Raw genomic sequence first — 27,884 nt, 5'->3', positions numbered from 1 at the left:
AACACCTCATACAAAATCTAGCACATTAAGTACGCAATAATTATTTTTGAATGAAGGTACAAATCAACGATTCTGAAGGAGTGATCACTACATTTACCAATGAAATTCAGTGTTGAATGCAATCTATTACAGACTGTGATATATACTATACATCATGTCTTATAACTTTGGCAACTGTTTGAGATATATTCAATATTACTTGCATATTAAATATTTCAGTATGCAAATTTATTAACTATGTTCTATGGCTAAAAGAAGGCAGTTGTGTTGGAATACAACAAGCAAACTGTTAGACCACTTAAAAGTAAAGATGAACAATTCCGGCACTCAACCTGAACATGCTAATATGACAAAAACAAATCCACATTCTTCTCTTGTTACAATCCATCTGTAAAAATATAATTTTCATATTTTACTGAAAAATGCAGAAACTACCTTGTCTCTGTACATCATGCAAGAATCTGACTTAGCAACATAATCTCAAATATGCAAATGTCATTTTAAAAAGTCCCTATTTTCTTTAAAAATACTATGTTTAGGTCATAATTTGTAATACATACTAAAATTAAAGATAATTCTATTTTATCTCATTTTTCCACCATGAAATGAAAATCACTTCCTTTTAGTGCTTATTGTTAGACATCAAAAAGTATCTCTAATTTTGATCCTTCCTGGCATCAAACTGTCCACGAGACCACATATTTTACCTACTCTAATATAAGCAATTATCTGCTCCATGAGCTCCTAATTATGTTCCATATATTAACTATAATTTCCAAAGAATTTCACAGTGAAAAACTATGACACAGTGACTTAGAACTAGGGAAAACTAGGAATTCTTTAAACTTTCATCAATACGTCAAAGCACCAATACAATTATTATCAAAAGAATATGAGATCGCCATTCAAACAAACCAAAAGCTGCCTGAGCTCATTAAAGGACGCAGTGCCAAATGCCTACTTTAGGAAGAGGCTTTTTCAGGAAGTCTTTGACCTGGCTTATTCAGCCCTTTTGAACACTGTTTTGAAATCATTTTGATTCCTGATGGCATACACCACAGCAGATATTTTAGCACTTTACCTACAACTGCAACTGGAATCCAGGGCATTAAGAAACTAATACTTGCCCTGGCTGGCATAGCTCAGTGGATTGAGCGCGGGCTGGGAACCAAAGTGTCCCAGGTTCGATTCCCAGCCAGGGTACATTTCTGGGTTGCAGGCCATAACCCCCAGCAACCGCACATTGATGTTTCTCTCTCTCTCTCTCTCTCTCTCTCTCACTCTCCATCCCTTCCCTCCCTAAAAATAAATAAATAAAATCTTAAAAAAAAGAAACTAATACTTTATTTTGAATAACATACAAAGCACATTTGCTGAGACAAAACCTAGCTGCTTGGTAGACCCATGGTGCTGGCTTGCTACTGCACTGTCAGCACAGACTTCCACAGGTCTGTGGGTCCCCTGCTGAAGTTAGCTTTTGAAATAAACAAGAAAAAATATTCTGAGGTGGAAAAGATGGCTTAGCATCTTTAATAAATTAAATTTGAGATAAATCAGCTCTTTTTAATTAGAAAATTGAAGAGGAGAGGGAAATGAATCACTTCAGTGAACTATGGGATGCTCGTCTAATATTCTTGAACTAGGAAAGAATAAGTCGATAACTAACTCCTCTTTACCTGTATATATGTGCATGTATGTATCATATATCATTTTTATACTGCTAGATATTAATGCACATTTATAAAGTTATTTATCATATCTTTGGTATTAAAACTCTTGTTTTCTCCCCTGAGTATTGTTAAGCACAGATGACTGGTTTGCCTCCAAAAAAGAAAAAAAAAAACCCACAAGTGAAGAAACACAATTCCCTTTCTATAGTATTTCAATAATTCTGATATACATTTTAATATTTCAGATTATAGGCCACTCTGAAATCAATGGTGTGTCACCATTGATTAATTGGCAACATTCATTTTCTTTCTAGTGATAGAACTGATGGCATATTAGACCTGATGAGAAGAGTTATACTGAATGAAAAAGTAAGAATGTCTTTTAAGCAGGCACTACAATACAACTAAGCCTCACAGCATGCATCACTTTTGTAACTACTTTTCAGTTCACATAAAGCAAGATGAACTATAAATTATACCAGGAATTTGGAGATTCAATCTTATAATCAAACTATGTTTTCAGCGTTCTCCCCTTTTCATCGCTACATGTTCTATAAGACACCTAAGTTCACCACCATCTTCAGTTTTGACGTCGTATGCTCTGAGTTGGGCCTGACTGAAAATTAGTAAGGAAAAATGGCAACACTGATTGAGAGAAGAGGTATATTTACTTACAGATTAAAAGCAATGGAAAAGTAAATAAATGAGAGAGATGCATTTAACTAATTTATGAAGCATGGTAGCACAAAGTTGTTCTACTTAAAAAACATCACCCCTTGACACCACTTCATACCTACTAGAATAGCTAAAATACAATAAAAAAAAAACAAAAAATAAACAAGTCTATGGATGCGTAAACTTGTGACACATAAAATAGTACAACCACTTTGAAAACTCTGTTGTAGTTCCTAAAGATGAAACACAGAGTTATCATATGGCCCAGCAATTCCATTTATAGGGATATACACATGAGAAATAAAAAGATTTTCACATGAATGCTAATGGCAGCATTACTTACAGTAACTAACATGTAGGAACAACCCAAATGCCCATGAAATATTAAGTGGATAAATAAAATGTGATATAGTCACAGAATGGAAAATTATTTGTCTAAAATGGAAATGAAATACTGATATGATACAACATGAATAAGCCTTGAAAACATTATGCTAAGTGGAAAAGGCAGTTATAAAAGACATATTTTAGCCCTGGTTGGTGTGGCTCAGTGGATTGAGTGCCAGCCTGCAAGCCAAAGGGTTGCTAGTTTGATTCTCAGTCAGGGCACAGGCCTGGGTTGCAGGCCCAGGTCCTTAGTTAGGGGCGCACAAGATGCAACCACACATTGGTGTTCCTCTCCCTTTCTTTCTCCCTCCATTCCCTTCTCTTTAAAAATAAATAAATAAATAATCTTTTTTAAAAAGACCACATATGTTGTAATTGAATTTATATGAAATGTCTAAAAGAGGCAAATCCATTGAAACAGAAAACAGACTAGTTAGTGGTTGCTGGGTCTTGGGAGTGGCTGCTAATGGGTATAGGGTTTCCTTCTGGAGTAATAAAACTGTTCTAAAATTAGATAATGGGTATTGTTTCAAATCTGTGAATATTCTGAAATTCATGAACTGTATACTTCAGCAGGGTGAATTTTATGACATGGGGCCAGCTCCATATAGCTGATATAAAAATAAAAAATAAATCCATTAGATTGGTGAAAGAAATTCACTCTTTCGATAATTTTTTAAATGTGTATCTTAAAGAAAACACTGTCAGTTCTGTCTAACGTGGTGCAATGTGGCAGAGGCATTACTGCTATTTGCCACAAAGTTCTTGCATTGAAGTGCATCTGTGCAACAGATGTAGTATAATGACACCCATTTTGAATGCTACATCTGTTAGTAAATGTGAAGAGGCTCAAATTGCAAATTAAATATAAAATTGTATGTGTCAATTAGGAGCCAATTTCTTGTTAAAACTGCCTAATGTTTAAGGCACAATAAATCAAGCTAGTATCTAGGATGGCTTGCGTCTTGGCCTGTGTGGGAAGGCAGTCCAGGGCATTGATACAGGCTAGACGGTTTCCATGGATACCTCACACTACTTAAGGTGTAGAGACTAAAAATTATAAACAACTTCTCAAAAATTATGCTTCACGTAATATATTTGTAAAAAAATACATCTTCCTAAAGAAATGTGCTTGAATTTTTGTTGATAAGTGAGTGAATAAGGGGGTTTTTTGGAGGTGGGTGGGGAAGGAGGGTGAAAGGGGAGGCACAGCTTTTTAAAAGAATAGTTGTTACGTTGTTTCAGAATTCACAGTAGAGGAAAAGACATTTAAAATGCATCTATCATCATAAGGTTTACAGGAAACCTCAAAATTTTAAAAAATATTTAGCTTTTATAGGAATCAACTAGACTGAATTATTCCAGCCAAGTTTAATTAATCTGGCCACTGCATACTAATATGCTGATCTTTCCAAATAAATGTACACTGTAATTACAACCAGGTTACTCCACCCACCATCCCTCTGCTCCTTCCCATGAAATAAGACTGCACATCTTCCAGATGTAGCATGAAAACCACAGTGTTATTCACCAACCACTTCAGAATTAAACAAAATAAAGCATGAGAAAAACACATGAAGCTCCCCTAAGAAAAGGAGAAATTCCTTACACCACTTTGCTGAGAAGACCTGACCAAACACCTATTTGTTCACACCTTTAACAAGTCAAAGAAGGCGGGAAAGTCATGGCATCAGCTGTTTCCATGTCCCCAAATTGCTTCCACTATTAAGCAATCAAGTCAGGTTTTCCCCCAGAACTCAAGAGATAATCAGCATGCCTGGGAATACAGTTGTTTTCTTTGGACCGTAGTCCAGCCATTCCATGAGATCCAGCATGAGGGAGGGGAAAGAACACAAATTGTTTTAATAAAAGAGACAAATAAGTCAGTAAATGCTAATCAAATTGAATCAATATTTGATTATGTGTCAGGACAATTTCACAAATATGTCATTTGATGCTCACAGCAAACTAACAGGACACCTAGACCACTATCAAAAGTCAAATATTCTTGAAATGTGTGCATATGTTTTAATTGAAAGTTAAAATAAAAACAGCTTTTGAAAAACTGGAAAACATTGACTGAAACCATTGAGCCAGGACTTGGCAGTAAAAGAACTCTACCTAGAAAAATAGCTCCATGAAGCAGAACTCTGATCTAATCAAGTTTTTCTTGCCTGTTGCCCCATCTCCTCCCCTCTATTTTGTATTCACTGTCCTCTTAATCCCCCCAGTTCTTCCCTTTTTCTCCGTCTCTTTTCACCTGAGCTGGAAGCAATCCCTGCCCTGCAATCCCTTTGCTTCAGGGTGTCTAGTTTTTAAAGGACAGAGGGATCGCTTTCAGTATCAGCCCATCAGCAGTGCGTGTTCTCCATTGAACCTGTTGTGTTCTCCATTCCCCTGGCGCCTTCACCAACAACTCCTGGTCACCTTTCAAGGCCACAGCTCAAATGTCACTTTCCTAGAAAAACCATTTTCTAGACACCCCTCCCTTAGCTAACCTTGCATCCTCCAGTGCCATAGGCTTACCACACTCTGGACTTCTTTGGAGTAATGAAGTAAGGAAAAGAAATTAATCCCTTTGTTCAACCATTCGGTTGGTACCTGACTTTCTCACTAAACTCTAAGTTCTATGAAGATGTAACAGATTGTCTACCACTGTATCTCAAGGGCTTAGCAGACCTCCAGTAATGTTTTGTAAGCAATGTTGTCTCAGGCATTTCTTTCTATTCCCAGATACATCTCCCTCATGAAATTTTTCATAGAATCAGATTCTCATTTTTCAAAATCACCTATAAAGTGATACTATGAAATAAATATCCTTCATCCTATTTTGCCTCTAATAGAAAAGAATCACTCTCAAGCATATGCAAGACCAACATATAGACATACGTGTGACTTTGTTTGGGACATGTGTGGGACCAGTGTAAAAACAACCGGAGGATGGTAGGGCAGATGGAATTTCCATAAAGCCACTCTAGCTGCAAATTAAGTCTTAAAGCCTAAGGCATCTCTGTCTTTCACTTTCACCCTTCAGCCTCCATCAGTTTCTTTAGCTGCAACCTCCTCGATGCCTTTCCACACAATCTTCCATTTTTGGCATCAAATCTTGTGCTCTGCAGCTTCCGTCACCTGAAATAACCTCCTGGTACGGCTCTGCCTCATCTACTCTTTATCTCACTTCAAACCTCCCCTGACAGCGTCCCTCTGCCCTTGTTTTACCTCTGACTGGACAGAGAAGGGAACCGACTTTTAACTGGAAAGCGCTGGGCAGACACTCCCCAGGGAGACCCTGCAGTATCACAGTGAAGCACAGTACGCTGCACTTAGGCCCCGGAGGTTTCTCCGGTTTGTGAAAGCCATTTCCACCCTGCATTTCAAAAGCCTCTGCTTAAGTCAGAATCAAGATCCATTATGATATTGCCTTGATGCTAACATTTAAACTGCTTGAATAAAAGAATATTCGTATGCTTGTGCCTTCTGGAAAACATAAGTTTTATAAACATCCATCAGATAGCCCTGCCCTGTTAAATCTGTCATTACCAACGCAAGAGAGTAAGACAAACCCTCTAGTTTACTGCAGAAGAGGCCACGTGCCAGAGGCTGGCCAGCTGTTCCCCAAATCCTTCCCTTGTCTTCTGGGCACACAACAAGACGACCCTGCCGGCCTTCCGTGCAGTCAGCTGGAGCCTCGTGACTGAGTGGAGTAGACTGAAGGTGAGCCGAAGTGGCATGGATTCAGCCCACGTGGGGACCTTGTGTCCTTTCCTCTCTCGCACCCTGATGCAAAAAGGCAAAGCAAGCAAGGAAGACGCAGAACCCCGAGGTGGAAGGAACCCAAGGCTCCAGAGAGCTAGGTCATCGGAAAGCGGCCCTGCCAGAAAACTCACATTGGGGTTTTCACTTTTGTTATGCCAACATCAGTAAGTTTGTATTGTATTAAGCCACAGAGGTTTTCGGGTTTATCTGCTTCATTAGTTTGTGTTACCTTCAACAATATGGGCCACTGTGGGTCAACCTGATGGGTGGTCCCTGGTCTGGTTCAGGGCAGCTCCAGCTGGGATGCTCCTGAAGGTGTCTGGTCCAGACCCACCTCTGTCTAAGCAAACACTGGCTCTGAGCACAAGCCAGTCCCGAAGCTGCCACGGAAAGTCATCTGGGAATACAATTCCATTGACACCGGAGTCTTTCCAGGTTTCCCTTAACTTCTTGCAGCATTCCCTCTTTCTTTGCCGTATCTCTGCTCTCAAATTTTTCCATTGTCTCCAAGTCCTCATCACTACAATACATACCCCCACCCCAAATAGATCTAGCCTCATAAAAGTTACAGAGAAGGAAAATCAACTGACTTCGAACTCTCTGCAATTCAGCTTGTCATCTGTCCATTTTCATTCGCCCCACCTTCAAACCTCTGAAAATAATTTCCCTTTCACAGCGACAGCCTAAGGATTAATAAACCTCCAAAAGTACTTAGAAATCCCACAATTAAATATGTATTCCAAGAATGAAGTGATACTTGTGAACAATATGAAACAAGATTTTTTTTACTTCTAGTTATTTTACTAGCTATGTAAGAAGTATGAGCTCAATTCCTTAGTATAATCAGTTCTCAGGTAAAAAGCTTCCAATTAACTGCAATTTTTAAAAAAGAGCAAAGAGAGATGAAAGAATGAGAAAAGGGGGAAGAAGACAAAAGAACTGATAGACTGCACTGGCTGGAATTTCTATCCATGTAGTTTGTGACACAAGGAACAAAGTGATGATTGCTACTTCTCCCATTGATGTCTAGCAAATGATTTATAGGAATATTTACTACAGTCCTGATATTTCTGGGCTTGAAATAAATCCATACAAAAGATATTCTTCTGTACTGGATCAATCAAGTTCCAGCCTGGCTAGAAGTGACGATAATTACTGGAAAGTAAATTGTTATGTTTTCGTCTGACTGCCTGTTGCCTTGGCACGTGTTACTGCCAGCTCAGTCTGGAAACAATAGTGCATCAAGCCATCTTGGGAGACTTATATAACCAGCTACTATCATTTGAAAATTGTCAGCTCCAGGACCTTGCTACTGTATGAGTAGTTACACTGTCGGAACACTGATCTCAGTTTCTTTACATCCTGACTGTTGCCAAGAACCATGTTTTAAAAGGAAAATTAATTCTAAAGCTTTACCTTTAATCTTAATTCAAGCCATTTTAAGTTTGGTTACTAACAATAACCAAAAAAAGATCTTAAGGGGCTATGAAAAGGTGACCTTACGTTATTTATTTAATCAATTAAAACTTGCATTTAAACTTCAGGCAAACACAATTACCTACTGCTGTCTGGATTTATAACAACAGACTAAAAAAATAGCCTTTGAACAAAAAAGAATCTGTATATTTTCTCATTAACTAAAAGTAAGATGGTAGAAAATTATTCTCCTAAATGCTGAACAGTTTAACAAATATACGAAGTAATTTCTATTTCAGTACTCACATATTTTGTGCAATCAAAAGTAACAAGACATCTAAAACAACAGTGAAAAACAGAGACCATCAAATTTTACTCAGCTTAAAACAATTTGTTCCAGTACCAGCAAGAGAAGAAGAGAAAGAGGAAAAAGAACCTATGGATATAAAAAGAAAAAAAAATGCCACAAAAAACCTAGAAGCTTTATATCATTTGTTAATGGAATAATTTTTTTGCAAATCCAAAATACTAGCACCATATTTCAATAATAAACTTTTTCTTTTTAAGGAAATAAAAGGCAAGAAAGAGAAAAGCAGCATCTCCCTCATTTTCAATAGTGACTTTTGGGGGGATGTGTGAACATTATTTTACTTCCACATTTGAATAGTACCCGCTACAATTATTTTAACACCTGTGTAAACTATCAAAGCCCTGATATTAAGATGCTATTCTGTAAAAGCACATGCAGACTTCCAGTACAGGCATGGCTAATTAATTTAGCGTCATCATACTGCTGTGGAAATCCATGAAAACAACAAGAATAAACTGACACCCTGAAAATTCATCTTCAGCAAAAGGAAAACAACAGAGAACTATGAGCACTGCCCACAGCAGCCATCGGGCCAGGGCCACGCAGTAGAAAGTGAGAGAAGGGCCACTGAGACTGGTGAGGTGGCCTGACATCAACACCAAAAGAAAAGGCAAAAATACGCCTCCTGAAGAGCCCACCAGAGAAACATAAAAGCTACATTCCATTTTGTAGCACTAGGAGTCAGAATGAGGGTAAGGAAAGGCAACAGCAGAGAGGCAGAGGAGCTACAGCTTTCGAAAGGAGGACAGGCTCCATCGTTGTGATGGCAGGAAAGCAGAGAGCTGCGGGGTCTTTGAAGACCTGCTGTAAGTTACTGGAGGTATCAGCAGGAAGAATACATAAAAGGGGCATGAAAGAAGGGAAAAGGCGGCAGAATGAAGCAGCACAACTGAGCAATAAATAGCACTCATAAGTGATACATAGAAATTTAAATTGTTACCCAACATTTTTTACATGCATTTTTTCAAAATTGTGATGAAATCAGCTCTAAAAAGACTATATAGCAGAGCAAAAAGAATTGAAGAAGAGATTGTGAAAACATAGTGGTGGGTGAAACTAAAAAAATATTTCTTCAGAAGTGAATAAATAACTGGATGAAACACAAATAAGAAGACAGACACTAGGAAAACAGGGACACAGATGACAGATATGAAAAAAATAAAATAGACATTAACAAATTCTTTAAAAGTTAAGAGAAAAATGAAAGAAAAAAGATAGTGAATAGAAACTCAACATTCACATAATTGGAGATAAGAGACACAAAATCAAAGAAATAGAAGAGAATAAATAGAATAATACCTTACTATTAATAGAATTATAATAAAATCGAGATTTTAATTTTTAATTTAATTATAACCAGTTATTTACCAATCGATGATTATTGCTTATTAATTTAGTTATTAAGAATTTATTATTGGCACTTAATTATTAATTAAATCAATAATTCTATTAATAGAATAATTATGTTATTGATTTAATTGTTAATATGCCATATTTTATTATGTATAATGTATACTTTTTGCCCAACTTTTTGAGGAAACAGTAAGGATGAGCACTATACATAGGTAGTACCTGAAATACCTTGTGTCTGTTCTTGTATTTTGTAATTATTTGTTACATGAAATTTCTTGTACCATAATATGTTCAAAAGTAAATGCTAGAATTCCTTTATAATACAAAAACACAAAAATCTAAATGTAAATAAATAAATAATTTAATTAAAAATTAAAACGAAAGATGTTTTTCCCCTGAAAGTTTGGGTCAAAAATGTGGGTGCACATTATACATGGCAAAATATGGTAATTTGCCTAAAAGTCAGGAAGATTTTAAGAATGTAACATTTATAACACACAAGAATACTAAAATTAGCTTTTAAAATTTGAAAACAAATGATCCCTTGCATCTGGAAAATAATAAATGTCCTTAACTTTTTGGACCAGAGACAAAATTCAAAATAAATTTCAGAATTTCTAGAAAACAACAATAGTTAAGATCCTCTCCATAGAGAAATTCTATGGGGTTTAGCTGAAGTAGTTCTGTGAGAAAAATCCATAGCCTTAAACACTCATAGCAATAAAAATATGTTAAATGTCTTACTCAAAAATTTTAAAAACAAAAATTTTAAGCCAGATAAAATTTAAAATATAAAAATATAGTATGTCAAGTTAGTAAAGAAAAATAAATAGTACCAATAAATAATTTTTAAACTTGTGCTTTGAAAAATGAAAAATATTAACCATTAGACAACCTAGTAAATAAAGAAAAATAACATGTTAAAATATTAAGAAATACATTACAAAAGAGAAATAACCTAAGAAGCAGAAATTTAAAAGATCATAAGATTTTTGTACAATCAACATAATTTTTCATCTCCAGGCAAAATTTTCTTAAAAACCCAAATAAAATAAATAATTTTCTAGGAAAACATAATTTACCAAAGCTAAACCAAAATGGGACAAAATTTAAAAGGACCATTTCTACGGAAGAAAGACAGAAAAGTGTGCAGGAGCTAAACCAAAAGCTGGTAGCCCAGATAGTTTCACAGGAAAGTCCTACCAAATGTGAAGGAAGAAATCAATCCAATGCTCTTTAACTATTTCAGAGCAGAGGCAAATGAGAAAAACTTTCAAATTCTTCTTATAAAACAAGTAAAATGTATATAAAAACCTGGCAAATAGTGATCAACAGTGACAAATAATTATAACCTTTTTATAAGTGTGTGTGTGTTTAGCACATTCCATGACCCAGTGTGGTTTAGAGTTTGTTTCAGGAACACAGAGACAGCTCAATATTAGAAATATTAGGAAATCTATTAACAATATAGGAAGTTTAAAGACATATATTACATAGAACAATAAGAAATAAAAAATAAAAGAAAGAAATATATTAAATACAAAAGGAAAGGTCATGTGATCATGCGCTCTAAAGACTGAAAATCCATTTGACAAAATTCAACATCATCTGATTAAAAAAAAAATCTCAGTGAAGGGATACTTCCTTAACAAAACAAAACATATTTATCTTATCCTCAACTCTAGCATCACACTTAATGGAAAATATTAGAGGCATTCCCAATAAGGCCGGAAAGAGACAAAATGTTCACTATTACCATTAATATTTAATATTGTGCTGCATATACGAGCCAAAACAATTAGCAGACAGAAATGATTTTAGAGATACAAAATTTGGAAACTATCAGTATTTGCAGATGATGTCATTTTATCCTGTGAACACCAAAGATAATATAATAAAAACTACTGGAAGCAATAAGAGAATCATTAGCGTAATGAGATTTAACATAATGAAGAAGCTCTCTATGTACTGATATGGCAATATCAATAAGAAACAAGGGGGGACCCCAAAAATGGAATTTATGTATAAAAATTGTGTATTTATTCTTATATGTTTAAACCTCAGTCACCTTCAAAATACTCTCCATTTATGCAATACACCTATAGAGAAGTTGTTTCTACTGCTCAAAACAGTTTTTGAACTCATCGATTTTAATGCCTTCTAGTGCTTCTGCCATTTTTTGTTTCACCTCTTCCACATCAGCAAAATGTTTCCCTTCCAGGACTTTTTTTCATCCGAGGAAACAAAAAAAAAGTCAGTTGCGGGGAGATCAGGTGAATAAGGAGGGTGGGGCGTGGGGGTCATGCCGTCTTTGGTCAAAAACTGCTGAACCCAGCATGATGTGGGCAGGTGTGCTCATAAATCACCCATCATGAAATGGTCAAATGTGCTGAAAGAGTCTTCAAAAAAAATTTATTGAAGCTGAAAGCAGCCTCTCACAACAACACCAGCTGGTGCACTGATACAGACGGGTTCCTAGAACACTCACCTAGTGGGGGAAGCCTGCACTACAAGGGGCCTGCCCTCCAGAAGATAATTATGTTTTTTGGCAGGGAGGTCCCCTCTCGTATGCTGTTAAATAATATGAGAGGAGCAAGGTGCAAAAGAGTGGTATGATAAAAAATACAATGACAGAGGTAAGAATATATATTTATATTTGCTTGCATATGCATAAAGAAATTCTGAAAGGGTACATGAATAATATAATGGTGATTACCTAGTTGGAGGTAGGTGGGAGAGCAGGAAAGGATACACGAGTCACCAAAGTGGGAAACTATTTTCTTTACAGTATTTTTGTACCATGTGGTGTATTGCTTAAAAATGAAATTTAAAATAACTTCTATTGTGTAACTACAAAAACAGTCACAGGGGTGTAAGGTACAGCATAGGGAATATAGTCAATAATATTGTAATAATATTGTAAAAACTATGTATGGTGCCAGGGAGGTACTAGAAATATTGGGAGGGACATTGTGTAAAATATTATATATGATTGTCTAACTAGTATGCTGTATGCCTGAAGCTATACAAAATAATATTGAATGTAAACCATAATTGAAAAGTAAAATTTTTTAAAAAATTCTATGAGAAGCAAATAAAAGATGCAAAACAAATTTTAAATAAAATACCTTAATTGAAAGAATTTTCCTAAGACTCTCAAAAACAACTCGAGCGTGCCAGTTATTAAGCCACTGCCTCTCAGCTCCAAACCAGCCCCTGGGGTGGCGGGGCTGGAATTTTCTAAATCTTATTCCTGCTTTGCTGTCTAGATCCAGGCTGCGTTCCGCCCACAGGAGGCATGAGAGGGAGACTGCAAGGCTGGAGGAAAAAGAGACTTGTTCCTTCTTTCCCACCTCCTGTGACCTCCCTATTGACCCGCCGTTTTCGCTTCCTATTCCCTGAGTGGCATTCCTGCCAGACATTATTCTGGCAGGGGTGGTTCCTGCCCATGGCTACAACTAAGCCAGTTTGTAGCCTTTCCCACATGCCTTTCCCTTGGAAACATCAGCTTCTGGCCTTTGCTGATGGTCTCAGAAGTCTGTCAGCATCCAGCCACACGGGCCCCCTCTGCTAAGGTTCTAAGCTTTAGTAATTACAATCCTTTCCCTCTGGTCTAGCCCTAGAGGTGATAGCTGCTTCTGGAAATTATGTGTAGGACACTTTACTGTTCTCTTTTAGCTTTGCATTTCTTCAATTCTGATGCAAGAGTGAATGACAAGTTGTTAAAACAACTTGTTTTTTTCCTATCTCCTGATTCAAACTTGATTAATACACCAAGCAAATCTTTCCTCTTATTCTTTAAACACACTACTTATGAATAAGATTACATATTCATGGATATGGATCTTCTATAGGCTAATATAACTTTGCAAAATTATGGCAGAACAAGTATTGGAAGAATTCATTCATGTAAAAATATATTTTTTTTCCTTTTTAGAATACTTGAATAAATTATTTCCTGAACCATCATCACATCAATGTAACAATATGAGTCACTGTGAAAAAAAGTACATTTAAAAAGAACAGAGTCTGCCCTTGAATAGTTCCCTTCCCATAATAGAAATCCTCACAAAGAAACTCCCCCTAACCAACCTGGATAATGATGATTTCATTTATTTTATTACCTGAAACATTTTTGTGAGGTGGTGCATTTTCTATAGTTATGCAAAGCTGACATGAACAGTTAATTCTTCTACAAAGAAAAGTTTATTCATTCATGACCGAGGTTCATAAAATCATAACGCACTTCACTATTACTTACTTTTGCATAAGCGCAATGCTTGAAAAACTACTGCTGTTTTTATGTAATGCTAGTATTACATAAAGACTACATATTAAGTGAAAAATGTCTTAATAGCTGTCAGTCATATCCTTGGTAAATGTACTCTGACAGTGGATACCATTAAGAATGTTTCTAGAAAGTATAGGTTCTGAAAGTTGTCTGTACCCTGGTTATTAACTGTAGAATTGTAAATTTTTCAGATTCAGTGCACGCAGAGTTCCCACTGGATTCTATCCAAAGCCTGAGTCATGGTGCTTTGGTCAAAATATGCAGGTTCACAGAATCAATTTAGCTTTTGCAAACATTCCCCTTCAAAACGCGTATCTGTGGCCCAAAACATGATCTTGCAGAAAGATGCAGACGCACAGGGAAGGACAAAGAGAGGAAAGATCTCACAGAGCCCCAGGCCCAGCAGCGATGGGTCATACGTCACCTTCTAGAGATGCAAACAGGAAAGGGAAAACAGTAAAAATAGGTTCAATGATGGTAGGGTAGGGGATGAGCTGGTCTCTTCTTTCAATTTCGTAAAGATGCAGCAGCAAGTCACAGTCGCTAATAATGACAACGAGCCATCCCTCCATCACCGACTCATTACACCAACTCTGAATTCACTCACTGAACAAAGTTACAACAGCTAGCATCCATTTAAGACCTAGAGGCTAGTCTTCTAACAACAGATGCTATTTATTGAATTATACTTCCCACTCTTTTCTTTTGGCTACTATAAATAGTCTGTGGTAGCCACAGGCTGTTTTATGTCTATTCTAGAAAGATGTATTTTCAGTTAAAGTTTAACCAAGAAACAAAAAATAACGAACTGTGGTTTTACAGTTTGGGTTTGAATGTGCAGTATTTTATATATGTATGTATCTTCACAAGGATGACTAGAAATACATATATATGTATACCCACATACATATACACAGAACAGAAGTACAGCTTCTGTTAAAAAGCCAATAGAGATGTTTTAATGCTATCTCTATGGCTCAGAATATTAGACCAGTAGTAGCTAGCAATTCTGATCTTGCATCATAATCACCTGGGATGGGATTTACAAATGATAGCTTCCCAGAATGTCACTGTAGGCATAATAAAATAGGATTTCCATGAAATATGGGCCAGCCTGTCACCAGTCCATGGAACAGCATTTGGAGACCAGTAGTATAGTGGGATGAAAATGATTACGTTTTGTTTTAGAACCTCTGTCCAGTCCCCTGCTTGAAGTGACCCTGGAAAGCTCATGGTATCTCTCTACCCATCAGGCTTTCCTTTGGGTAAATGGAATACCTACTGCAGATAGTTAGAAAAATTAAATGAAAAAGAGATGCATATGCATGTTAAATCTGAAACAAAATTTAGATAATCTATTGAAACAAAACATGTCAATATCTGTGTTTTATTATGACATGCTGTGAACAGCCCTCTCATGAATATCCATTTACATTAAAGTTAAAATATTGGTTTATTTTGAGCAAGTTCATGTCCTAATAAGGTTTTCAAAGGATACGAGTAAAATAAAAGCCTTTTCGCAACAGGAGGAAAAATCAATAGCACTGATTTTGCTCCAATTCAAGAAATCTTCACCCCAAATCCCAAAGCAGCTGTACACCTAATCCCCGCTGGTCTAACAAAATGGAAGTCCTCTGCATAATGTTGCAACTTGGTGTCTTTGGTTTCAACTCAATGTCCCAAACAATTTTAATGAATATCAACTTCTCACCAGGGCCTTTGTCTGAAACCTTAAATTCTATTTGGAGAAAAATGAGGGTAGAAGGCGCTGGGAGGTCAAGCTCACATCATTGATTTTGTTTGTTTCCCGGTGATTTTTTTAAGGCCTTCGTATGATAAACTAATCTTCAACCTCTTTCCAAGGTCTCAATTTTTCATCATTTACTATTACTTTTCCTCCTCCATCCCAGATCTTCTTTTGTGAAAAGACGTCAAGAAGTCTCAGCCAATTCCCTGGCAGGGTGGCTTAGCTGGTTGGAGCATCGCCCTGTATATCAAAAGGTTGTGGGTTCGATCCCTAGTGGAGACACATTTGGGAGGCAATGGATCAGTTTCTCTCTCTCTCCCTTTCTCCTCTCTCTCTCTCTCTCAACAATAAGCATATCCTGGAGTGAGGATTTTAAAAAAGTCTCAGCCATACAACATAGGGTTAATTTTTTATGGTTTCCAATTCCTTAAATTGATTGGCTACAATTTCACAAAGAAAGTAAATTTGCTCAATATTAAAGAGCTACTGAACTCACAATTTAATATTCTTTCTAATGAAATTCCTCCCCTCCACTAAATTATCATTCTATCAATTTCTTTATTCTCATTCATAGATCATGACATTAGAGAAAAATACTGGTAGCCTTTAAACAGATTCCCCCAAACAATGGCAAAATCTAGTTTTAAAAAAGAAAATCTATTGCTAAATGTGTGCAAGAAAACATTTTTTTCTCTGACATGAGAGTTGGATTTTTCCCCCATTATTTATCCAGGTTACATAATGCTTAAATTATGCTGCTCCGTGGCACGATGATGTATACACAATGAAAATATCCTTGCTGGAATTACAATGGCAATTTCTCAATTTATGTGCAGCTAATCAACCCATTTGCTTTCTAGTGTAGAGCAGTAAAAGCTTATCTCATGCAGACTCACGGATCATTCAGAGCAATCTAATTGAATTTCAGGGCTAAGAGCATTGCACGACACGTGATGTGTCTCCAGTGGAGCTCAGTGCCAGACACTGCAGGCGTTACATAATCCCATGCTGTCGTTGGCAGGGGCCGCCTTCTTAGCCGCCTCGGTGGCTTGGCAGCCTGCATCTCCTCCAATCATGCCCTGCAGCTTTAATCTGCACAGAGTGTTCACATGGACAGTCACATGTTTTGAGACTTTCACAGCAGCAAATAAAACAGGGACCATTTCCCTACTGGTAGAAGTGGCGCATTAACACCAGTGACACAGCACATAAGATTACACCAGGATAGAAGACACCCATGTGTGCGTACTGCAGCTTCTGAACAAGCAAGCAAATATCAGATGTCCTACTTTTCAAATAACTAAGTCTGAGATAGTAGGAAATGTATATAGATTGGTCTCTCCGCCTGTTCCAGCTAATATTTGGTCTTTCACCCCAGTTCCTGACAAGAAACTCCTAAAAACCCTTATAATTTTTGGAGTGACAGGAGTGTCTGACAGAGAGCTCCTAAATCCCTTGCAATTTCCTGGACGACAGGAGTCTTTTGTACTAATGAGGCAACTCTTGGTGGATTTCTGGATGAGGACTTATCCCCAGAAAGACCAAGTCATGGTTACAAGTTTGAAACTCTCAGCTCCTACTCCCCACTCTCCAGAGAGGAAAGAAGGCCAGGAAATGGGGTAACAATCCACTGCACACACCAATGTGATTGAGCTTCCATAAAAGTCCCTAAAGTACGGTGTTTGAAGAGCTTCCACTTGGCTCCACACCTCTCCCCACTCACCTTGTCCTGAGCATCTCTTCCATCTAGTTGTTCTGGGGGCTGCATCCATTTGTAATCAATTTGTAATTTAGTAAGCAAACTGTTTTTCCTGAATTTTGTGAGATGTTCTAGCAAGTTATCAGACTCAGGGGGTGGGGGGTGTCACAGGAACCTCAGATTTATAGCCAGTCAGTCAGAAGCCCAGATAACGGCCTGGATTTAGAATTGGCATGCGAAGAGAGGGAGCAGTCTTGTGGGACTGAGCCCTTAACCGGCGATACCTGATGCTATCGCCAGGTAGATAGTGTCAGAATTGACTTAAATTGTCAGACACCCAGCTGGTGGTGAAGAATTGGTCAATGGGAGAAAAACTTACACATTTGGTAGCTGGAAATAAAGCGTGAGAGTAAGGAAAATAGTGCATTTCACCTACACACTAAAATATAAAATATTATCTCTGCCATTTCAAATGAATTTTCAAATGGGAAGGTGCGGGAATAACATGTAAGACACTGCACAGAGTAGAACCAGCTGTCAGGCATGAGCTGGCTCTTCCTGAGCACAGCCGCAGGGGCCCCTATTAATTCCCAGTCTTGCATACTCGTCATTTCACTTCCAGAGATCAATTAGAATACATACAGTTTAAAAATATTAAGTATATTACTTATCAATTCGTGTAATTCAATTTGAAACTATGGAGGTATTATATACACCTAGACATTTATCTCTTGTCTTTTTTCTATTTTATTGCTAATGTTGTACCCAAATGTAAATATATCTAATACAACACACTCTAAAATAATAAGCCCCTACCCATGTTTTATTTCAAATTTTTAAAAACATATCATATATAAGATCCTGAACCCAGGCGCATGGTGGTATTTGCGGGTGTTTCTTTTTAAAAGGAGAGATTAGTTTACTCTGTACCAGGACTGTGCTGCAAAACTGTCTGTGGTGGTGGAAATATTAAATGGAGAAAAAAAGTAAAGACAAAGTACATGAACCATATTTTTTCTGGTTCTAAAACAGAAAATTTTATCTGGTCTGTAATCTACCAGATAAAAATATTACCAAAATAATTAATGTAATATCAGAGTAGCTAAAAATAAGCAGTCTATTAATTGTAGAAAAGTATCATTAAACAACAGAATTCTGAATAAAATGTGACCAGATCCTTGTAAGTAACTTGATTTAGCAAAAAAAAAAAAAAAAGATTTGCTTTGATTTCATGTATCCTCAATAAATATTTATAATTGTGGAGAACACAAAATACATATGGGATAAAATGAAATATTAATTTCAAGCTGTAGGCTAGACTCTCAGAGTGGGGTAAATCACTTGTGGGAAGGTGGCACCTACTGATGGGTGGTGATAGTGCAGTCCGGCTCTACAGGCTTCTGTCCCCTTATCCATCAGCTTAGAGAAGAGTCAGAGGAAGAGGCTGCAAGAGGTGTCGGTGCTGAACATGGCACTACCACGAAGGCGGTGTCGACATGGAAGCCAAGGAGCGGCAGAGAAGAGATACTGTCATGTTCCTGCTGACCCTTCTCCTGAAGCTCCCCAAAGTCCAGGTCCTCATGCCCTTCACTGCATCAATCCCTTTGAATAGTTTTTACTTGCGACTTAGGACAGACACATAAAGCCCATGCTTCTCAAGTGGGACAGCATTAGAAATGTATTTCAGAAGCTCTTGGCTGGACAACTACAATCTCTCCTACCTGTCCTCTCTGCCCAGAGCATTTCTCACCAATAGCACCCCTGTAAGAGCAACCTTATCAAATCACGGATTGAAAATCTTTCTTTAGTAGCTTCCCATTGACTGACTGCAAGGTTAATCCTAGTCCCATAGCTCTTACTCCAAGACCTTCTATAAGTAGCTTTACTTTCCAAATTTATATCCCAGTACAATTGGAATAAAATTGTGTACCATGTACACAGGTGCACAGTTACTCCCAACAAGAACAGTGCTCTGATTTTTTCACAAACCACACATCCTGAACTATTGGGCACTTACCCCTTGCCCTCCATACACACTTCCCCAGATGTTCTCTGGTACCTTCTCTCTAGAACCCTGGACTCACCCTCTCAGGCTTAACAGGGCTCTTCTGCTGTTCATCTCTTGTTCTCTTCTCTGAACATAACTTGCACTTACCATTTACACTATTTCCCTTGTCAGTCACTAGGGCCCAGCCCCAGGCCCCAACCTCCAACCCTGGTCAACATTCCTGCCAGGCTTTGCCTGTCCAGAGAGCAGGACTCGGATGCTGCTTCCTACCTGCTAGGCACTACTCAGCGCCCAGATCTCTGCTCACCCTCTCACGCAGCCTGCAGTGCCCCTTTCTCCTCCCTCTGCTTATATAAGCCACATTCTGTGTTCACTTTACAAATGGTTCCTGAGTAATCCAAGACACTGTGATATTACTGAAGATACAGTAATAAATACAAAACACAAGATTTTTACCCTCCTAGAGTTAAGAAGCCTGTTGAGGAAACAAATAATAAATAAGTAAACAATAACAAAAAAAGAAACTGGATGTTTGCCATTTTCCGAGATGTGCTAGGAAAAAATGAACAGGGTGGCGTTGTAGAGGACAGCTGAGGGGAGTTACGTTAGATAGGGCTGTCAGGGAGCATTTGAGCTGGGAGTGTGACGACTGAGCTGAGACCGAAAGGACAGAAGGAGGCAGGCACACACAGAGCCAGAGGAACTGCATGCCAGGCAGAAGGAAGAGCAAGTGCAAAACTTCTAAATGGAAAGAGACTATTTTATCTTAGGAATGAAAGGACATCACCATGGCTACGATATAGTAAAATAAAGAAAAGCGGTTCAGAAGATGGCACAAGGTGGATCCTGCAGGGCCTTGTTTATATTCTGGGGAGAAACCGGACTTTTCTTTTAAAGAGGAACAGAAAAACGTCCAAGGTTTTATGACATGAGAGTGGCATCATCTGACTTATGATTTACAATTATTATTCAATGGAAAGAATGAAGTGGATGTTAGAAGCAATGGAATCAAGGAGGTGAGCTAGGAGGGGCTGTGGCTGTCCAGGCAGGAGAGGCCCATATCTGGGGGCAGGATAATGGGCTTGGACCAGGGTGAGGGGGCAACAGGCAGCTGGGAGTGTGCAAAAACTGTTCACAGACTGCAGCAGTGGGACTGCTGGTACATTTGCTGTGAGGGATGAGGGATAAGGATGCATCAAGAATGATACCTAAGGTTTTGATTGAGAAGTTTGGTGGATGGTCATGCTATTGACTAGTCAGAGAAACTCAGGGTGAGGAAGACACTAAAGACTTAGTCCTCAGGACAGTTGAGGACCCGCTAAAATTGTTCCTCCAACCTGAAATTCCCTAGGACCAAAAAGCCCATAGTGCTCTATTCCTGTAAAGTTAACATAACCCTCATTTTTAGTCTCAAGCTTTATGAATAATTCCTAGGAAATGGCTTGTAGCCATCCCAAACCTGTCAAAATGTCTTTGGTGCATGACTTAACATTCTGCCTCTAAAACCTATATAATTCACGTAGCAGGTAGCAGAGGTTTAACGTGTATTATTTACTTTATATGTGTACTCACACGGCATGCATTGCACATTAAAGCACCAACTTCCTGTGGGCAGATAATTGATACTTCCTGATGCCTCACAACTTGGTATTGTACCTCGTACAAAGCAGGCTTTTGATAATGTTTGTTGTTTATATCGAAGAGTATAATGTTTAACAGGGGCATCACATTCTTAAAGTGCTGTTAAACATGCACCACCAATCAAAATGATTCCGACAGAGCTGAACGCTCCACATTTTAGGAAGTGGAAATCAAACAATTACCTTTCAATCCAAGTACACTGGTAGACTTAGTGGGGAAACTAGTTCCAAATACTGATTTTAGAGAAATTTTTTTTTAGTAAGTCTTGACTGAAATGTACCTATGCTAGTAGTCCCCAAACTCACAGAGCAAATAAAGGATTTAGCATCCTTGAATCTGGCAATTGTGCATAGTTCAGCAGCAGCATACAGCGAGACATCAATACCAACAGCACGTTATGAACATCTGTGAGGGAGAATGTTAAGATATGATGCTCCTAAGCTACAAAGCAAGGAGGATGGCATGTATAGTACAGGGTGGGCAAAAGCAGCTTTACAGTTGTATGAGAAACAGAGTTTATCCTCTTATTATTCTTTATTAATTACTAAATTATTTTCCATACACACATGGCTCAGCCTCAACCTTTAGTTTAACTTGATGGATGAGGCAGATGAAAGCCAAGAAGTCCCAGATCCCACAGCTAACAGGTGACAGACTGAGAGCCCCACTGGCCCAGACCAGTGTCCTTGACACAGCCCAAGATTATGTTAGTTGCCAAATTGGGTCTACATTGAGTCAGATTGATTAAGTTCATTTTAAATAAAGTTGTGTATAGACAAGAACCTATAAATAGTATTTTGTTCTCTCATCCACCTGGGGTCAGAAGGCCAGCTAACTTCTCAATCACTTGTTCTAAAATTCTGAAGTCCTCAAAGAAAGACCCAGAGGCCACAGAATACTTGAACTTATTTGAGCCATTCTCTTGTGTCCATGTTTACATCATGGAAACCTCATTCTTGTGCTGTCAACAATAATAATTTCCTGATGGTATTGATCATATCCTGAAGATTGACCTCCCCTTCTCTTTTATGTGATTGTTCAGGAGTAAATGTAGAAGGACTCTGCTGTTCTGGGGCTCTCCCAGGGGGGTTGTGAACTGTGGGAGTCAGCCTCACCATGGTCCCCACACACAGTGAGTCCCACTTCCCACTGCAGCTTCAGGAAGTGCGCCTGGTATAGTGCTCCCCGAGGTCAGGCTCAGCCTTACGTTCCCCCCTCCCCGCCCGTCACTTTCTGAGATGGTACAACTACAGCTCTGCAGAGAACGCCCACGTGCACGTAGCTTTGTCAGGCACATGGGATTGTAGCAATAAGTTCAGAGAAAATAAAGAAATAATTCTTTTCAGAACTATTTTATTTTCTCATTTCGTTCTCTTGATGCATGTATCTAATTAACAACTATTAAATCATAAAAACATTATATTCAGCAAAGAAGTAAAAAATAAACCTCTTTAAAGTAAACCCTATTATGATTTAATTTAGACTCACTTTTAGTTTTGAGCTATTAACATTTTTAGGTTTGGATACAGCCTCTGAGTACTTACTATATTTGGTAAGATAAATCGATTATAGTACATTGTTATCGCAAATACCCTTAAGGGTAAGATCAAAGATGAGTAGGTCAGCATGTTAATTTCTGTATAGAGCTCCCTGGATTCCAAGAGATACCCATGGACTTTCCTAATGCACCTCATTGTATTCTGTGCGTTGAAGAATCTCAGGCAAATGCAAAGTACAAACAAGCACGACACACTGCAGTGTTATGTAAGACACGTCAGTAACTGTGCTGAATATGACAGCAGTGAACAATAACATCAGATAAGTGATTCCCACATTGAAGTTGGTAACCCAATGTTAAACATTTATTTGTCATGCACTGATTGTGTGTATTAAATTGGAATAAAAAGCTAACTTGAGAGAAATTCAGTGGAGGACAGGTATAAATACTGGTTTAAAAAATGTTCCTGGAATGTATCACTCCTCCTAGCTTGTGACGTATCTGTAGTGATGCCCTGAGGATTGCTATGCTTGTGTGACTCAGACTTCCTCTCTACTTCCAGAATAATGTACCTCGGTCTCATTTTTAACAGGTGGCATCTTCTCACATACACCTGTCATTCTCTGCTATCATGCTGTATGCCTCATGTTCACTGCATGCATATGCGGAATCTATAAATGTGTATGTGAATAATACTAGACAATTCCCTTTTCCTGGGCAGTTAGTTCACTAACTAATCATTTTGAATCTCATGGGAGAGATTATACCAGAATCAAAATTAAAATGATCCATAATCTCCATTTAGCTATGCAAATAGTTACTCGTGGAGGACAGAAGGAATTATGCTGTGAATGGTCTTGAATTCTCTTTCTCTGACACTGCTTTTCCTACCTTTGTTGACATGAGAGAACAGTTTTAAAATATGCAGGGAGTAGAAAAACTAGACACCTAAGAGAAGAAAATAATGCTGCCCTACAATATCAGTAAAATATCCTACAAACCGGGATATTTACAAAAGTAACACTACACCTTGACTCATTTTCTTTTTTAAAATAAAGCAAGTTTATATTTCATTGTTAGCTCCCACACAGAGGCACAAGGAATAAGGCATTCAGGTTAGGCTGTGTCATGGGCTAAAAGTGGTATTCCTGTTTGCATGATTGTCTTTTTAAATTAACTTTATTTCTTTGTGGATATAAAAATTAACTGGCCACTTACAAAATAAATATAAAATTGTGTGGTTTACGTAACTTGTAAATAGTAATCAACCATTCCTCCAGAAAACGTACATTTTTCAGTGAAGCATTTAAGCACATATTTAGCTATGAGAGGACCAGAATGACAAACTGCTAAAATGATATTCCAGAATAATCATTTAATGTCATTTGTAGTACATACAGGAACTCCAGAGACTATATCTGAAACTTCTAATTCTTCACAGTTGTGCTGAAACATTGTCAAAGTGTTCCAGAAAAAAAATAAACTGGTCTATGCTTCCAAGAGTCAGTCCAAGGCTGAAGAATATCACAAACATTAAAAGTCTTTCAAATTTTCAAAATGCTCATTTAGTGTTTTCAGAACCAGGCAGAACAAATTAATGTTTCAATTCAATGCCAAACATCTGTCCCTGTGCCCATCAGTGTCGCTGGGGTGTTCACGCCAATCATCTGTCTGATTTCAACATTAAGACATCAAACAGGAAGAAAGCAAAATCCCTTTTCTATGTTCCTGTGTTGGTTTAGACTGATTTAAATATAGTGTTTAAAAGGAACTTCCTAAATCTCTGTCTGCAGATGCCAGCGGTCTGCTCAGTGCATCTTGGCCACCCTCAACAAAACGAACACGAGACGCGCACACAGAAACGTCTGTGCACATCTTATCTGTACGTAGTTAAAAGCCTGAGGTGCTGTTATGGGCTGAGTCACATCACCCCCAAAATGCTTATGTTGAAGCCCTAACCCCATGACCTCATCACAGAATCATATTTAGAGATGGTGTCTTTAACCAGTTCATTGAATGAAAACAAGGCCATTAGAGTGGGCCCTAATCCAATATGACTGGTGTCCTTACGAGGAGAGGAATTTGGACAAAGACACATGAAGAGAGGAAAGACCATGTGAAATCACCAAGAAGATGGCCATCTACAAGCCAAGGAGAGGATTCTGGAACAGATCCTTCCCCTACAGCCCTCAGAAGACACAACTGCTGATGACACCTTGGTCTCGAATATCCAGCTTCCAGAACTGTGAAAAAAGAAGTTTCTGTCATTGGCCAGTCTGTGGTATTTTGTAATGGCAGCCCCAGAAAACTAACAGAGGTGGAATATCATTCCTTTGTATCTAATCAAAGCATGAGATATAACATATGGCAGGTTCTCAATAACTGTTGGTTATCAACTAAAACCATACACGTGAGGCCAGGCTTTCTCCAAACAGTCTCTCTCTGGTGCCTCATCTCTGAACCAGAAGAACACTCCTCAAGGCATCTGTCCTCCTAACCATGTGGAATCACTAGCCATTGGCAGAGCGAGCCCTTCATTTACTCCTCAGCGTCTGGCCGAATTCTGGAATAGTGTCCAATTTTTGTGAGATTCTCCTCCCTCCCTACAATAGAGGCACAGCAGAAATAGTCAGCATGCTCCTTCCAGCAAGTATCCTTGGCAAGAATACAATGGTATGCAAACATGTGAATCTCATTTTACTCTCAGAAAATGGCAGATGCAGAACAGAGCTGACTCTGGCCAACAGACCCCAGAAGAAACAGGGCTTGATCTCAACTGTGAGATACATTCCCAACCCGTGACACAGCCTTTAGAGATAGCAAAACATAAGAATCTCTTCAACTCTAAAAGTAATTTTTACATGATTCTAGGTAAAGCTGAAGAAATAACAATTTCATCACTCATCAGTGAGTCACCATATGTTCCAATTTATTAACTCTCCATTAATAATAGAGTATTCTGCCTTCAAAAAATGAAAATGAAAACCCAAACCACTTATGAAATCCTGAGAATGGAGCATCTCTTTCAGGATCTTATAATGAGAGCCTATAATCTACCTCTTAAAATAGATTAAATTGAATGTTGAACAGGTAGGCTGCTGAGGAAGAGAAGAGCCCGCGGCACTGTGATCAACTAATGTTCCTTCCAAGTCAGTCACTTACTGTGTTTGCCGTCACTGGCTTCGCACACGGATGGCGTTTGCCAACAGGACTTAAGGTCCAGTATCCGTGTAAGGTGCCTTTTATTCTTAACGTTAAAAAATTGTTGTATTAATTGAGCAGTAATTGAAACAATTTAAAAATGTGCTGAATTATTGATCCCTAGAAGTAGCAGTAAAATAAAATAGGAGTTAACCCCCAAAGTTGCCTATAGCACTTACGATGCTCTATATGTACCAGTTAAAGATGGCAGAGGACACACAGTCCAGCGAAACTTTATCCACAGTCCCTAAATAACACCCTTCAGTGGAAGCTGCACTCCCTGTCTCACCCATTGCAGAATTTCCAATTATCTTCTCACGCACAGGTATGATTAGGAATTAACATGCATCAAATGCCATTAGTGAACATACTGAATAGGGTATTCAAGGCCCAGTTCCAAATCACGATTCAGTTTTAAAGTTTATACTTTCAGAGTAAGAAGGAATAATTATCTACCTTGGGACTGAGTCAAGCTGATGGGAAAGTTAAGCTCCAATGTCTTCCTGAGGTACTCTCATGACTTCTTTTTGCAAAATTAATGCAGAGCCATCACTCCAAGGCCAATACATGTAGCCACATAGAGGAACAACGGTTTCAAATGCAAAACAACCCACAAGTTTTTGAGTTAGACATTTTACCCCCACTGTTGAAAGAGAAGTTTTTCATAAGAAAAACGTGGTGTGTTATGAGACAACTATTAAAAGATGGTGCATAGAAAGGAGCAAAGACTCCAAAAAGAACAACTTTGATGCCAGTCAAGATTTCAAAGATTCAGATTTATAAAAACAATCAGCAAACAACAGTCCACGATCCAAGAACAAAAAATGTTGCAGCAGATGCCTTGTCAAAAGGCTACAGACTGAGAAGTGGCGCTCTCACACCCATATGTTTACTCAGCCTTGAGGAAAGATAGCCTCAGTCATTGCAATTTTGGAGAACACAGCGTGCCTGTGTACATAGTGAGTGGAAGCTTTTTTTTGTAAAGGGAACTGTGAGCCAAGATTTCTGGTTGCATTTGGAAAGAAGTGGCATACAGAGTTAAGTGCAACATGAATAGAAAACCAGCCAAATAACTTAAATAATCTAAATAACTCAATCAGTCCAGAGAAGAAATGACAGAAGAAATTGGAGTGGTTGCTGTTTGGTTTGGCCTGCCTGGCATCCTTTCCCCCATCTTTTGGCAACAATGCTCCAATTCTCTCATAAGGAACCACCCCTCCCCTCTTCCACGCTGTTTTGCCAGGACTGTTTGTTATGCCCTCTCTTAAACAGCTGCTCAACAGTTGGGTTTGTGACTCTGAAACCTCAAGTTAATAAGCAGAGGGAAGGAGCGAGCTGAGCAACTGGGAAACAAGAGAGGCCAGTGGTTCTGATTAGGTCAAAGGGCAGTCGTCACTGGGGCAGCTAAACAAGCAAGCTGAATGGGAAAGAGTAAAGGTCAACCAATGGGATGCCTGAACTAGCTATTATGAAGCACCAGTCCCTGGTGCTGAAAACTTCCCAGGTGTTACTGAAAAAGTGGGTGACAGATGTGGAGGGCAGAAGGTCAATGCAGCTGCAGAGGTCAAGGCCCTGAGAAGCCAGAGTGTCGGATGCACAGCCCACGTGGATTAAAATCACACCAGACGATGGCAGCTCTGGGGCCCAGACGCAAATGTGAGCCAGGTTCCGAAATCTTGGGTGGATGACAGGGAGTGACAAGGATGTTGGCAGATGCCAAGGTGATACAGTCAGAGCCTTGATACAGGGCCTTGATTACCCTCAAAGGAGCTGAGGGGGTTTTTTTTAAAGGGCAGGGGACTCAGTTTAGAAATGACAATGAGAAGCAACAAGGACACAAAACCTCTTCAAATGACAGATGAGACAGAAAAGACAGGCTACTTAACAGAGCTGCTGAGAAAGCGGGGTGGCCTCAGGGGGCAGTGAGTCTTCATTTAAAGCCAGAAAGTGGAGGGAACTCGTAGAGAAGGAGGTAAGGATAAGGAGTGTTTGCTGAGTGGGAAGGGGCAGGAGAGGAAGAGCCTGACAGACAGAGGGGGAGAGAAATGGCAGGTCAGGGCAAGGAGACACGGAACGTCACCGAGTTAACAGTGGGGCCAGGGTAGATGGTAGAAGTATGGTGGAACTGAGATCACCGTTGTCTTCCAAGAGCATGGGCATCGGCCTAGCAGC

The 27,884-nt window shown here is 38.6% G+C and overlaps 1 protein-coding gene and 2 long non-coding RNA genes across 5 annotated transcripts in view; all 3 read right to left on the bottom strand.

The window, feature by feature from the left end:
• The window catches only part of ITPR2 (inositol 1,4,5-trisphosphate receptor type 2), a 444,101-nt gene that overhangs the window by 166,561 nt on the left and 249,656 nt on the right, over positions 1-27,884 (bottom strand). The gene's annotated exons all lie outside the window — the stretch shown is intronic.
• LOC118499115 lies at positions 25-2,662 on the bottom strand. The gene is made up of 2 exons (XR_004901633.1): positions 1,337-2,662; positions 25-1,116 (listed from the first exon to the last, which is right to left on the bottom strand). It is a non-coding gene; the product is annotated as an uncharacterized LOC118499115 (long non-coding RNA).
• Positions 13,593-22,733, bottom strand: LOC118499114. Its single transcript, XR_004901632.1, has 2 exons — positions 16,562-22,733; positions 13,593-15,935 (listed from the first exon to the last, which is right to left on the bottom strand). It is a non-coding gene; the product is annotated as an uncharacterized LOC118499114 (long non-coding RNA).

This window comes from Phyllostomus discolor, chromosome 2 (genome assembly GCF_004126475.2).
Source record: "Phyllostomus discolor isolate MPI-MPIP mPhyDis1 chromosome 2, mPhyDis1.pri.v3, whole genome shotgun sequence".
NCBI lineage: Eukaryota > Metazoa > Chordata > Mammalia > Chiroptera > Phyllostomidae > Phyllostomus > Phyllostomus discolor.
The sequence above is the reverse complement of the archived record's forward strand: the minus strand, read 5'-3'. Positions and strand labels throughout refer to the sequence as shown.